Below are 15,727 nucleotides of genomic sequence, written 5' to 3' on the forward strand. Positions count from 1 at the left end.
TTGCTGCTGCTCCTGTTGGTGACTTGCTCGTTGACGGGGCGCCGCACAGTGGTACGGTCTTATGGACGCCTGCGGTCATAATATAAAACACTACTTTTAATAAGTGAAAATTTGTACAGATCCCTAAAATTTGTGTTGAAAATATTGTTTTATCTGTTTGTAAAGAGAAAAATTATGCACAATTTTAGTAATTCACTATAAAATTCCACGGAGAAGAATGAATTTTACAAAAACCCAATATAACCTAAAAATTCAAGTTATTATTTTCTTTTTTAATTTTTTAAAAATATTTTCCTAAGTTACCAAGAAGTTTTATGAAAAACTACTTTAACTTTACAATTTGCAAACACACAAGTTTTGATAATATAATAAAAAATTATAATTTAATTTCCTCAAATTTGAGTTTAACTTAACTTAAAATTCGAAAACAAATGATTTTATTTACATACTTATGAAATTAGAAGTTTTGTGGCTTCCTCGCTCATTTCAAAACTGACATGTTTTTTCCATCGATTTCTCAGACTAGTCAAGTACGGATCGGATGATACTAGCAGAGAATGTAGAATATCCTCATTAGTGGCAACTCGCGAGCATTTTCTTGAACCAAATTGACGAAACTTTTTGAAATCTTTATTTCTTGCTTCCGCTGCTTCCTCGCTGAGTTGTCCAATCGGAAGACAAGCAGATTGTATTATACCACACCCATGTAAAAGTATTTTATGGATTGAAGAAGGCATGTAAAACCATCAATACTTCGATACAAAAATGTTTGCTGTATTTTGAGCATAGTTATCAAAGGCTTCTTCATTTATTGCTCTTCCGCTTATCAAAACTTGAAGTACAGTAGAGAACCTGATAATGAGCTCTTCATCAACTCCTGTTACTTCTGCAACTATTTGAGTATCTCTAAAAAATCTTCTAGCAGTATTGCCATCGTTTGAGTTTCCACTTCCTTGTCTCGGCACGTCAACATTTATACCAAGTCTTTGTTTAAGTTCCATTTGAACACGTTTTTTCTTGTTTTTTAAAAGGTCTTTTTGAACACTGGATCTAGCACTCCACTTTTTAAAATCTAAACGATATGATATATGTAAGATACATTCCATAAACCGGATTAAAGCATGTAAAGATGAAAGGCCATATTTATATGCATCGGTATTTACATTTTTATTTCGAAGTTTTTCCAAGTCGTTCATTTCGGATGGTTTTGCCTTACATATCGGACAACATGCTGAAGATGAGGTTTCTGTTAAAACTTGACATATCTTTCCATCTATCATCGTGAAAGATAAGTTGTGATGCACTGCAAATACAACTTGGCAATTTAATGATGATACAATTGTCTCTTTCAAGTTTTCAATCTGTTTTTGATAATTATTAACGATGTCTATTACATTTTCGGGTGTTTCCTTTAAAAATTCAAAAAATATCGGTCTGCAGTAGTTAGACGATGAGGGATGCGGATTTTTCCAAATGATTATATTTTCCGAAGTAACTAGCTGAAGGGGAACTAAAGATGCCATAAATACTGACTCGTCTGATATATTTGGATTATTAAAATTTTGTTTATATGCACTATGTCCCGAAGATCCATCGCAACCCCATTTGCTGTATAACATAAGATCTTGTGAGCTCATTCCTAGGACTGTATTTTGTACGTCAGTTGTTAACAACAGTCGTTTAATAGTGTGGTCTAAAAGATGTTGAAGTGTAATAGAAGCGCCCCTTTCAGTAATTTTCATAAATAAAGGATAACAATCAGATTTGGCTCGAAAAATTTGATTATAACTGGGAAATAAATCGGCATTTCTTAATAAGCATTGTTCTCTTATACTATTATATTGATACCTTGATAAATTCGCATCGGTTATTAAAGCCAAAGCGTCATCTCGAGAAAATTGCTTAATACTATCTTCATTAAACTGTTCTTTAAATTTATGTGCTCCCATTGAAAGCACTTCTCGAACGAGTTCTGCTTCATCTCTCTTCCCTTCTACCCTGAATTTTCTTTCCAATAAACCTTGAAGTTCTGCTATTGATATGTTGTTTACTTCCAGTTTAGATAACTTTCTGCGCTTACTTCTTTCTGAACACTCCTCTAATTTTTTGGTCGGTCTTCCTGCGGAAGTCGAAACTGTCGATGTAGTTTTAAATATTATTTCACCTTCCAACCAATGTTTAAACTTTTTGTTGAATTGTTCTTTAGTTCTATTGACTTGCTTCCACTTACGTTTAAACTTGGGTAAAAAATCTCTCTGTAAAGTACGTTTCACAATTTTGAAGTCATCGGTACTAATTTTGAACCGTTCTTTTAGGTTACGAAAAAGCCTATCCTCACTTCCGTTTAAACTAATAATATTATCCGACAGATATTTTTTACGAACTTTTAACATTTTCACAATACATTTTTACTGGTTGTACTACAGCAATCTTATTTAATTTAAATAAAACAAGATCTGTCAACGTCCACGTCAACGGCATACATTTGTTTTATTGGCGCGCATGACCCACTTGACTGAAATACGTTATAAAATCTAAATAGGCAAATTTCGGCAACTGCCAAAACTTTGATACATAAGACCAAAGCTTATAGACTACATCAATCCTAAAATTGGAGAGTCGCAAAGCGTCGCAAACTATTTTGTACATTTTTAAATAACATACTTATTTTGTAAAAACATATAATTACATTATATCATTAAAAATCTATAAAATAAATTTATCACATTGTATAATAAAAGTATTATATTACATTAAGAGATGTCATTCAGTTTTAGAAAATAAAATATAATTGTTGCTTTTCAAATATTACATAAAAACCCAAATTTTTTGAGACACAACAAGAATGAAATTTAATAAGTTCTATGTTAAATGCGAAAAATCTATGCTTTCACATGCGCTCTTGCATGTAATAATTTTTTTTTAGTATTTTTAATTTAACAGAAAAGTTTACTAAAAAACAGCATAGAATAAAATAAAATATAAAAATAATATTTAAATCTCTTTTGGCCGCCGAATAACATTACGGCTAACCACTGTGCGCCGGCCGATTATCGCTCAGTTGCTCGTCAACGGAGAAGAAGGAGCAGACCTGACCGGGAAGCAATTCCAACACTTTGTCGTTAATTTCGCTAACTTCGGCATTGGTTGGACATAAAATGACGCGTTCGTGTATGGTATCCCGTATTCGACTGGCCGTAGTACCCGCACCGACGTATACGAAGTCGATGAGGTGTTGCCGCGTTGGCACCCGAAACTCGGGTGGGATGTCGATCAAATCCCGCGGAGCATAAGCTACACGCGTCAACTTGAGCGGAAAACGTCCTTCACCAATTTCCAACAGCTGTTGGGCGTACCGCGCTGCGACGACGGGATCTGGACACGATCTGGCTCTCAAATTTTCAGAGAGACTCTGCTTGCCTGGCATCACGTAATGCCAGAGAAAACTACTTAAAACCGATCGATTCAGTATCGACATTGCATTCCCATGTTCACGCATCACAATGGGCAAGGTTTGACGAAAGTTACCGCCAAACACAATCACTTTGCCGCCGAACGGTACTTGAGAGCGCGTAATGTCTCGCAAATAACGATCGACGGCCTCCAAAGCAAATCGACTGGTCATTGACACTTCATCCCAAAAGATGACGTCAACTTCAGCCAACCGCTTGCTGCGATTGTGCTCACCGTGGACGTTTCGTTGAGGTCCAAGCCGATCCGGAAGGCCTTGTGGCACGTCATGCCATCCATAATTAGGGATGCTGCAATTCCCGTCCACGCCACCGCCAACACTGTCAATCCATGTATATACCGGCTCGACTTTAATCGAGCATTTAATACGTTATACCAAAAGGTTTTGCCCGTGCCAGCCGGACCATCAATATAAAACAAATTCTGGCAATCGCGAACATTAGGCATCGGTGGCAATACATGATTGGATGTGTTGGTTGGTGTGACGCAACCGTCATTGACTCCTTGTTGGTCTCTATTCTGGTCCTCGTCGTCGTGGTCGTCGTAGTCGTCGTCATCGGACTGACCAAATCGATGGAGACGTTGCGACACTAACCACTCACTAACACCAAAGTGAAAACACGCATCACCATTGTTTAGTAAATTTTTTCGCCGTAAAATGGCAAACACTATACGACGGTAGATGGCAAGCTGTTCTACCGTCAAACTAACAACACGGTATTTAGAGCAATACTCCTCCCAAGCAATCCGTTCACGATTACTTTCGTCGGCATAATTATCGTCATCATTGCGGGCAGCAGCAGCAGTCGCCGCCCCAGCAACAACAACATCATCAACAGTATTCGTGACAGGAGTACTGGGGGTGGTGGTGGTGGTGGTAGTAGTAGTAGTATCGGAAGAAGAAGTAATCGTAGTAATGGCCGTCGTTGTGGTTGTGGTCAAAGTTGTAATGTTGGTTGTGGTCGTGATGGTGGTGGTGGTGGTGGTAGTCACAGCAGTTGTAACTACAACTACTGCAACTCCCGCCTCCACTTGCGGTTCCGTCACTTCCGTTACTTCTACTTGCGGTACCACTGCTACTACAGACGACTCCATCACTTGTACTGTTGATGTTGTCCCTGTTGCAGCGGCAGCAGCAGCAATTGTTGTTGTCGTTATTGTTGCTACTGGTGTTGTTGTCGTCGTCATCACTGATGTTGACAATTGGGAAACTGCCCCGCCACCCCTTCCACCGCACGACGCCCGACGCATCAATGACGCAACTACCTCGGTATCTGCGTCATTATGTCCGTCATCGTAGGAGATTGCTTCAGGATCGTGCAAACCCAGCCTGGCCAACGTCAAGTTATCGTCTTTACTATTTCTTGCCAAGATCGAATCGATCTGTGCAATGGCAAGATGATAGGCATGACCGTATGAAGTGGTGGTGGGACGTGGACCCAATACCAAGTCGGCAATCATGTGCGGAAACTTAAATTTGGACCAAACCGCTAAAACATTGACCACATAGGATTGGCCCGCGTCCAAACTGATCAACACTATTAAAGAATAAAATTTACGTAAACGATATGGTGCCGCACGCGTCGAAGCTTGTTGCATCGCACGTTCAAATATATCAGTGTTTGCGAAAAGACCGCGACGCACACACGCTTCACGATACGTGTCGCACACGATAGTTTCACCACCTGTCTGTGTTTGACCACTGTCCGAATCAAATGCACGGACAGTGCGCAGTTCGACAAATGATCAGCAGCCACGCACAGTGTACGCAAACAGTACAATTCATGGTTGTGCGTTGATTTGACGTCCACGACAACGCCAACCACGTTACGATTATAAACACGTGATTGCCATTGACCGCGCTTTGCGTTCCACGTGTAATTTTCCGGGATTTCCCTATAAAATAAATCACGTGGCGCTCCCTCCATCTGGTTTAGCTTAAAGTAAGCCGTGAGTTTGGTGTCGATGGTGGCGCGTAGCAAAATCTGCCGCGTCCTCGTCCTCCTCGTACTCGATGGTCTGTTGGCCCTCAAGGTGAACAGGCAGACATACAACCAAATGACTTCGATCGCTCATCTTAAATTGGAACAGGCGCCAACACGCCTCCATTGAACATTGAACTCACATACTTACAGTCTAGGTCATTACTAATCTCGTCCCAATTTATAGTGCGATGGACTTTATTTTTCGCTTCCATGCGACCCATGTCCTCACCCTTCGTTACGTATTTCTACAGATATTTGACGGATGCCAAGGATCCGACGCACTCAAAATTGATGTGACTCTGATATTTGAGTGCCGCGTAACGATTGTAAGGCACGATATCGGCATTGGTGTACGTAATGTTGTTCGAAATGATCATGTGATTGTTGCGACGTCGACGATATTCAGGGTGTCCATTTTTGACCGTTGAAGCGTTATAGTTTAAATTAGTGACCTCCCGTAGGGCCTTTGGAAAATACTTTTTGCAGGTACCGTCCGCTCTCAAACAGGTAACGTTTGGGTCGCGGGTCGGTCCTCTACACTTTGTATGCAGATACAAGTCGGCTACCGTTCTATACAAAATCGGTTCGACTTGATAGTCCGGTATCTCGGCTGAAACGACATCGTCGACGCGCTCACGGCTGTTTAGTTTGTCGCGCGGTAAAAACGTCACCAAAGTGAGCATGAGGCAAGCCTCGTTTTTGAAATTCTATCGTGTAGAAATAGTTATGGACGGTACCGTACAATTGTTTCTTGACGATATCGTCCATAAACTCGGTTAATCTAATGTGGAATGCGCGACAAACCAAATCAGGACGGTTTGGCCATTTCTGTTTGTAAGCGAGGTTGTTTTGGATCTCTGGCCAATTCGGGTTCGTCGTAAACGTGATAAAGAGATCCGGCTTGCCATGTCTTGCTATTACATTAATCGCATCGAGGTACTGGCGATTCGTGAAACGCATTCCACGTCTCGACGACGCAGGCAAAATGAAAATTGACCCAACTCGATAATCCGTACCAGCTGCGTTTGCCCTTGTCTCCAAGTACCTTAACAAACTACCGTAACTGGCTCGCCGTCTAAATAGCTGGTGTGTTTTATGCCACCACAGCTTGTTCGCCTCCACTTTGACATAAGCGTCCACTACGTACTGTTGAAACAATTTGCCGCCATTGTGCAAAATAGAAAATTCGTTTAATTCACGGGTAGGCGAGATCGAGCGGTGACGGTTCGAAGACTCACTTTGTTGTTGAGATGGGTTTCGGATGGTGGTAGGCGGTCTTTGTAAGCGATTCGTATCGCGTATCTGTAGACGATAGCGATAGAATTCGCGAAAAGTGATTGTCTTCGTCACGTTCCGAACGTGATGGATCTCTTTATCAAAGCCAAATTCCCCATTCGGAAACAGGATCGGGTACACCATGGGGTCGGCCCATTTATTGAGGTTTTTAAGTTCGTGTCTACCATCATGACAGTATTTACAGCCATGCGCCATCGGTCACTCGCAGTTGCTATATGGTTCGCCTCCCAGTACCTAGCAGCGCACTGGTATGGAACTCTGTACTGTACTTGTCAGGTAAAATTTTTAACAGCATTCCGGTTGACATAAGAGGTATTTCAAATTTTAACGTATTTAAACGGCAGCTAAAGTACTACTTGATTAATAAGTCTTATTACTCTGTCGCAGAATTTCTCTCGGGTAATTGATTGCGGTTTGCCCCCTATTGTTAATAGTTCTAATTGGATTTTAATTTATTTTGTAATAATTAACTTAAGGTATGGCTTTGTCAGTGAGATTTTTGTATCTTTGAACAATAAAGCATTATTATTATTATTATTATTATTTATACCCCGGCCGTCGCGTGGGTAGATGCACAAATCAACCTCGAAGGGTGGTTCATTGACAAAAACGGCCGCAATTTCAGAGTCGCACGCGGGGAAACTGTAGTTTCTTACCTCGCGATTAATATTGTCCCTAAATCCGATCACTAAACTGTCGAGAATGGCGTTTCTTTCCTCGGGAGAGGTCGCGGCTGCCTGTTTACGTTGAATTACCTCACTGATGGTTTGGACTCTGAATTATCGGATTGACCCGACGCAACATCGTTTCAATATTACGTATAGTTAGGGGTGCGATGCGGTCACCCAAAAATTCCACCCTTCGATTGACAGCATTATTCGAGTCAACGAAATAATACTGATTAAGTTTGAGAGTAATGGTGTCGTCCCTAACCTGCTGGCTATTATTTACCGTTACTTGACCATTACTATTGTCTGCTGCAAAAAGACGAACCGGAATGGCGTGAGTATAGTGGTAAATCTGTCCGCAAATCGTAAAACACCAATGACCACTCACTCCTTCCGGATGAACATCGGTAGGAACAGTCGATTTGAACGATGCCATAGCAAATAAACTGTTTATTGTACGGACGTTGTTCCGAAATTGAACGGCCATCGGTGAATCGTCCGTGAGATATTCTAACATCTCGCGGGGACATGAACCCAACGGCGGTAACACAACATCGCCACTCTTACAGCAAAACTCTTTGCCGACAGATTTTTCTTGTTCAAAGCCCACGGCTAAACACAACAAACACCGTTTTGTTAAATCGCCCACATTGTAAACTGCAACACGGGACTTGCCATCGAGACGCGTGCCCACAGTTATGGCTTGTCTGTAAGTTCGTGTGATTGGATCGGGAGCGTGAACACGTTCCCGTCGTTGTTCCGCCGGTGTTGGTATGTGCAAAGCCGGTAAAAAAGGTGGCGACAGAGGTAAAGGGGGGGAAAGCAGATCAAAATCCGCCGCAAAAACAGGAGACGCAGAAGAACCTTGTGACGACGACGTTGCTGACGAAACTGGGGACAAAACTGGTAAATCAGGCGTAACAACAATATACTTGACAGGAGATGGTGATGGTGGTGGCGATGATGGTACAGACGCGTCAACCAAAATCGGTTCCGTTGCTGTCACGACGTCGTCATCGTCAATTAGTAAAATTACATTGTTGTGATCATTATTTTCAAAAGAAAGCCGATCGAACCGATGAATTGGACAACACGATTTAGAATTACGCGTAGTTGACGCGGTCTTTCGACGCACCGTTCCAGTACCACGCGCAATTCCCTCATCAATCCCACATAATCGAGAGGCGTAAGCAAAACATGCAACTCACGCGGCAACTCTTCCATCCGATGTAATACTACCTGGAGTTCTCGACGACGATCCCAATCAAATCGCTCCAAGGCCACTCGCAGGATGCGGCGCCTAAGTTGCCCGAAGGAACTGTTGTTGGCGCTCATCGTCGTTGTTACCGTTGTTCATGATGCTAGTCGTCTATTTCTACAAAAACAAATCAAACATTTATTAATTTCAAATTTTAAAATTTCCCAAAAATTCCCTCTTTTCTAAAAAAACCACTGCCTCAATTGAAAAATTACGTTTTCTCGTTCCACTCAAAACAATGCCTAAACACGTTTCGTTTCCGTAAAAAATAACCGTTCTGAAGATGTTTAAATTAATTTTAAAATGATTCTAAAATTTTTCAAAATTAGAAAAAAAAACAGTCAAAATGACAGTTTTAATTGTGCAAATCAATTGTAGATGACTTTAAAAATAGAATTAATTTTTATCAAAAAAACACACTTTTTGAATTTTTCAAAATGTTAAAAACAGTTAAAATGGCTGTTTTAATGGCGCTAAATGATTGCAGAACACTTTAAAAATTAATTACAATTAATTTTAAAACAGAAAAAGTAATTAAAATTTTTTAATAATTTTGAAATTTGAAAAAATTAGTCAAAATGACAATTTTAATAAAGTAGATCTATTCTAGAACACTATAAAAATTAAATGATCAATCGACTTACCTGTAAGGAAGGTTGATCAGGATTATATGAGCAGTCTCGTCGAAATATTACAAAAACACCCTGTAGTAGCTGTCTGCTGCACGAACTTAGTACGACGTTAAAAGAAACAAAAAATGTTCCCCCCACCATTACACACCCTTAGTTCCAGCACCTAAATCTTCACTTGTTGAAAGTATGGATGGTTTTAATAGCTGATGGGTAATAATTAGGGCGGGATTATTAAGAATACTAATTTTTATTGCTTGATTTTCGGGGGGGAATTTTGTAATATTTCGACGAGACTGCTTATATAATCCTGATCAACCTTCCTTACAGGTAAGTCGATTGATCATTTAATTATATTTTGCAGTCTCGTCTCATATTACAAAAACACCCTGTAGATGTTTAAATAAGTAAAAACCCATCAGCTATAGATTATAGTGTTATAACTATTTGATCAGAAAGAATTGTCAAATTTTAAACAAACGACTTTATTATGGTACCATAATAATTGGCTGCTAACCAAAACATCAAACCAAAAAATAACTAAACTAATCAACAGACCCTTTAAGAATTGCTTCAGCAAAAACGTTCATGTGACTGTTCACGTGAATCACGAATGGGCCGATTATAAAATCGACAAAAAACATTCGACTTTTCAGACCAGCCGGCAGTCTTACGTATAACTTCAATATTAACTCCCGCTTCATAGGCTTTAGAAACTGCAGCATGTTTAATGCTATACCCTGTATAAATATTTGTATTAATTCCACTTCTAGTTAAAACTGACTTAATCCAACGGCTAATAGTCTGAGAAGAAGCTGGATGCAGAGGGTTTTTAACTGTTAAAATAGGACTATCAACACCGGCTGGCCTGACTCTCTCAGTCCTTTGTAAATACATATCTAACGTAGAAGCCACACATAACTGAGGTCTTTCACGAAAGTAAGGTAAACGTAACACTGGTTGTAGCTTATTCCTCCCCGACGTCTTAATGACTTCATCAACAAAAATCTCAAGATAATCATCCGTCCTCTTAATATTACAAACTTTTAACTTACCAAGAGTCTGCATACGATGCGCTGAGACTAATGCTAATAATGTAACGAATTTAAGAGTTAACCTTTTCAAAGAAATATCCTCTAGAGGATACAAACTTTCTAAAAATACTAACACTGGATGAGGATCCCAAGTAGTGGCATATCTTGCTCTTGGTGGTTTAATATTACGTAAACCCTTCAAAAAACGTACAAGCATAACATCATCAACTTTGTTTATAGGTAAAACTAAAGCTAATGCCGATTTATAAGTATTAAGCACCGAATAAGAACAACCTTTCACAAATATAATTTGCAAAAATTCTACTAAACCTTGAAGATTGTATACATACGGATCAACATTATTTTGTGCACAAAACGACCACCATTGTGAATATACACCATTATATTGGTTAAGAGTCTGGTCACTTAAAGAATGAATTATAGCATCTAAACCTACTGCGGGAAAGGATCTACGTTTATATGCTTCCCGGATATATGGCCGACAACCAAGATAAGCGACCTCCACAATGGATGAGGGTTCCTATCCGGGGACAAAACCATTTTAATATCTGGACCAAAAAATAAAGGTTTCTTCACTAATAAACTCATGAAAACCGGGTACCACGGTTGGCCTGGCCATTTAGGGACAATAATTAGACAATTAGAGCTCTATCATGTGCAACTTTATTTAAAACTTTACTCACCATTGAAAATGGGGGAAAAGCATAAAACTTTATATTAGCCCAGGAAATTGTAAAAGCATCTAAGACGAAAGCGTTTGGATCAGGCTTCCACGAAGCAAACATTTCACATTTTGCATTATTACTTGAAGCAAATAAATCTACACTAGGTTTAAAAAAGTGAAGACAAACTTTATTAAAACAATATTGAGCTAACTCATATTCTGTTTCAATATAACCTCTCCGTGATTCATAATCCGCTATGACATTTTCTTTTGAATTAATGTAAGATGCAAAAATAAAAATATTTATCCATTTTGAAAATGATCTGCGGGTCTGATATCAGGATCCCAAAAATTCCAACCCCAAATTTTCATAAAAAAAAACACACTTTTTGAAAATTTTTGACACTTTTTGAAGGAGGTGGGTAGGGACAGTGGGAATCTCGTTAATCCATTCATGCGCGTCACTAATTAGATGACGAGGCATTTGGCTATGGTAGAATCAGCGAAGAGCTGACATGGACTCTGGACCGAGTAGTCAGTTAAGTTAATGAATCGGTCGGCGGTGTGTGTGAGGACTGCGATCCGGCGCCCCCCGTCGCATTTTGCTCGCGACGCTGAGAGCGCGCTCCTGCAGACCCAGGAGGACGTGCTTCATTCCGCCACACTCTGCTCATAAATGTCCGATGGAGTGTGGACGCCCACTTGAGCGCACTGTGTACACAGCTCGCTTTCAATGGGCCTGTGATCTCTAGCAGAGACGTGACGGGCTCGTTACTTCGAGGCCATATACCCCTGGCGCCGACCGTTAGTGGCTCTATGAGCAGTTCACGGCCGGGCCATCGCGACGCGGCGGCCTCTCTAAAGACGGCCCCCGAGTAGACCTCCTTCTTGCGCCTCCGAGCCTCGTCGAGCGAAGCCCCCCCGTCCCATGGGACATGTACATCGCAGACCAACGTCCGGTTACCCGGCAGATGCACCGCGATGTCCGGTTTGAAGAGAGTCCCACAGTCATTCCTGACATGAGGCTCGTCTTCGACCTCCCATCCTTTAGCTCGCGCGTGCCTAATGATTTTACTAGCTATCTCGTTGTGACGGTGTATACGCTCACCGTGCACAACGGAGCACTTTTGAAGGATGTGTGGGATGCTCTCGGTTTCGAGGCATCCCGTCCCCCGGCACCTCGACGGACGTGAATATGGGAGACCTTTGGATGGAAGGTTATTGGTCCGGAGTTGAATCGCCCTAACATAGTCTCGGCCTGACCAACCGTTAGGTTTAGTCATAACCCAACTCCTACTAGAGGAGTCTTCCGCGGCCTTCTCCAGACCCCGAGAATAAGCCCCAGAGGCGAGCGCCTCCCTCCATACTTGGGATGCGGGACAAGCACCAGCTAAATTTGAAATACGCTCAATATTGCGTTTAAACACCTCTGAACCCACAGTCCCCGAGACGACTGGATCCTCCGTGTTATTGAGGATCTTAGTGAGCCGAGCTAAGAGCTGTTGAGGTATTACCCTCCGCAGCTCCGGCACACCTAATCCGCCATCCCTCACCGACGCGTGGATCATATGATCCGGCGTATGGGTGGAGAGATGGAGAATTCTTTTGACTGTCCTCTTTATGAGGCGATCAGCGTCCTTAAGGGCGCTGCCCGTAACTTCGGTGTTCTGAAGTCCGAACAACAGCCTCGGGATCAGGTAAGTCTTTACGACTATCAGTTTCTGATCCGGTTTCAGAGGAGCCCTGATGATTCTCTCCAACCATTCCCGAAGATGAGGTACCGAAGGCTTTAAAAACCCGGTCGGCCCAAAGTATTGCCCCAAGTACTTGAAGGTATCGAGAGTGCTGACCTGGGGGACCCTTGCCCCGTCTATACTGAAGACGCTCCGAAGGACTAATTGGGGCCAGTTTCCCTCGCGCGGTGCATGTGTCGCCATAGCGACACACTTCGCGGGGTTCACCGACATCCCACAGAGCCCAAAGAACTTCTCAGTTTCACCCAGCATAGATCTTATGTGCCGGGCCTTGTCTGCCAACAAGGCAAGATCATCGGCGAAGGCCATGCATGAAGCCCTGCCTCGCGGTAGCGTGCCCCCGTGCCAACCGGAGTCCAGCTACCCCAGTAACTCGTCCACAACTAAGTTAAAAATAAAGGGAGACAAAGGGTCTTCCTGTTTTACTCCTCGCAGTAGGTTAATTGGGCGCGTGAACTGGCGGCCGACCTTAATAGTCGTTGTTGCGCCATCCAGCCCATCTAGGATGTAGCTGCCCATGTGCGGATTGACACCAGCCCGGGCTAACGCGCGCCGGATCGAATGGTGGCTAACGGTATCGAAGGCCTTGCGAATATCTAATGATACCACATTAAAGGGTAGAAATTCGGCCTTGCGATATCTGATGTATGTGTCCAAGAGGACAACGTTAGCTAGTGTCCCGTCGACCCGGGCAAAGCCACGCTGGTGTTCATTGTGCGCGTGTTGTGACTTTAACGCTGCGAGGAGCACGCGATGCAACAGACGCTGCACCGCAGACCCGATGGTAATGGGTCTCCAATTAGCGGGGTCCTTACGGTCCCCACTTTTGTGAACAAGTGTCGTCCGGAGTTGCTTCCACTCCGGAAGGACGACACGCCTACCCAATAGGGCGTTGAATAGAATGGCAAGCTCGATGTTATTGAGCGCCTTAACCCCCGTCGAGACCCGGGGCTGAGTTTTGCCAACCGCGCTTAGCGGCCTTGACCTGTTTGACCGTAATAGGCCTTATGGGTGCTTCTTGTGCACCTCCAGCACCGACTTCCCTGTCGTCGGCCACCGACGGGGTTTCAAAAATCCCCCCGAACAGACTCTCGACGACCTCGACCGAGGGTGTCTCTGGGTCGCTATCAAGCGACACTCCCTGAAGGAGAGTGTCTACTAGCCCCGCTGGGTCACGTCGAAATAGGTCCTGAGCCTTCTTGTAAGTAGACGCGCGGTCATCACGTCCGCCTCTCCGCTGACCGTAGGAGCGTTGCGGTTTGGCCCTCCTCAGCCCATGGTCTTTGGGCTTGATAAGGGGACGGAGCCAGCTGCTGATGGCAGCTTGTAGTTCGGCTACCGTCCCGCTGATCGCCAAAGTAGCGATCTGCCTGAGGGGCATGGAAACGCCGCCGACCAACTCCACGAGTTCCCGAAGACACTGCTCGAACCCGTCGGGTAACAAAGCAGCAGTCTCCGTTCGCTCGCTTCCATGGCCGACGGCGGAGGCGGTTGATACTGAGGAGGGCTCGCTCACAGGCGTCAGGGATTCCACTTCAACTATTTCCAACGAGGGCGAGCGTCGCGCGGCAAGACGCTTTGTTGGACCATGACAAGAGCCATCTTGATCCAGACCCCTCTTCCTCGAAACTTCGGCTGACGTCTGGGTGTCAGAGGTGTTTGTATTACCAATAGCATCCCTTTCCTGAGGGACACCTCCGTCAACTCTGGGTCTCTTACCGCCCACCGAAGCAGACGGCAGAGACGGCGACTCATCTCGAGGCCTTTTGTTGGCGCGAACGGGCGGTACAATAGGAGGAGAACTCGGGGAGTCCTCTCCAGAGAGACGATGTTGTTGCGAGAGCGAAGCACGGGTTACATCGTCGGCAGGAGTTGGTGTATCTGCGGGAGTGTCCGAGACAGTAACGTCGGAAACGGTTCCTCTTTCGAGCCTCCGTTCCTCCTCCAGGTAAACCTGGTACTGCCTCTTCTTACGCCCGTAGCGGACCTGGTCAACGGACCAGCCCGTAAGCTCAGACAGAGCTTTATTTATTCTCGTAGGGGGATAAGCCCCACGAGCCTCGGCGCGAGCCATCACCTGAAGGGTTTCCGACTCGTCGTCCGCACTGAGGGTTTTGCCATGATCTTGGTACTCCTTCGGATGTACCCTCTTCTCGTGTGCCCTCGTGGCTTTAAACGCCCCAAAGCGTGCATCGCACCAAGCGCACTTCATCCTGTCTCCACACTCACGAGCTCTCTTATGCCGCAATAGTTTTGCGGCATCGGGGAATGTCTTATGACAATCCTCGCACACATGAAGATGGTTGGGAGGTCCGGTTAAAACACGGCCCCCTGTGCCCGCGTTACCGCGTTGTGAATTGGCACCATCCATGTCAGATTCGCCTCCTCTGCTGGCTGGAGGCGGTGTCTCTGATCGGCTACTACCCGCCAAAAAGCGAGTCATAAAAAAGGCCGACGACCCGGACTGATCCGAGCCGTCGGCCGTTAATACACCTCGCCTCCCTTTGGGGCAGCTCCTCTGAGACAGAGCGCGGCTTGCCATAGCCGGCTTGAGACCTAAGGCGGTGTTAGGCGGTCCCTTGGTAATGTTACCCCTGTCTCGGTAACTACCCGAGAGGATTTGAGGACAGGGGACTCTCGCCTGGAATACATCCGGAGGCAGCTGGACTATAAGAACAAAGCTCAAGTAAAAGTAACTCGTGTGCACAGTGATCGCTAGAAGAACTCTAGCGGCCTCGCTTTCGCTCGGTATTCACTTAAGAAATCACGGGAAACTCAACTCTCATCACTTGCCCTTAGGAGAGTCATAGTTACCCCGTTTACCCGCGCTTGATTGAATTTCTTTACTTTGACATTCAGGGCACTGGGCAGAAATCACATTGCGTCAACATCACGTTAAGACCATCGCAATGCTTTGTTTTAATTAGACAGTCGGATTCCCCCGGTC

This window comes from Ips typographus, linkage group LG7 (genome assembly GCF_016097725.1).
Source record: "Ips typographus isolate SLU linkage group LG7, UJ_Ityp_2.0, whole genome shotgun sequence".
NCBI classification, from domain to species: Eukaryota; Metazoa; Arthropoda; class Insecta; order Coleoptera; family Curculionidae; genus Ips; species Ips typographus.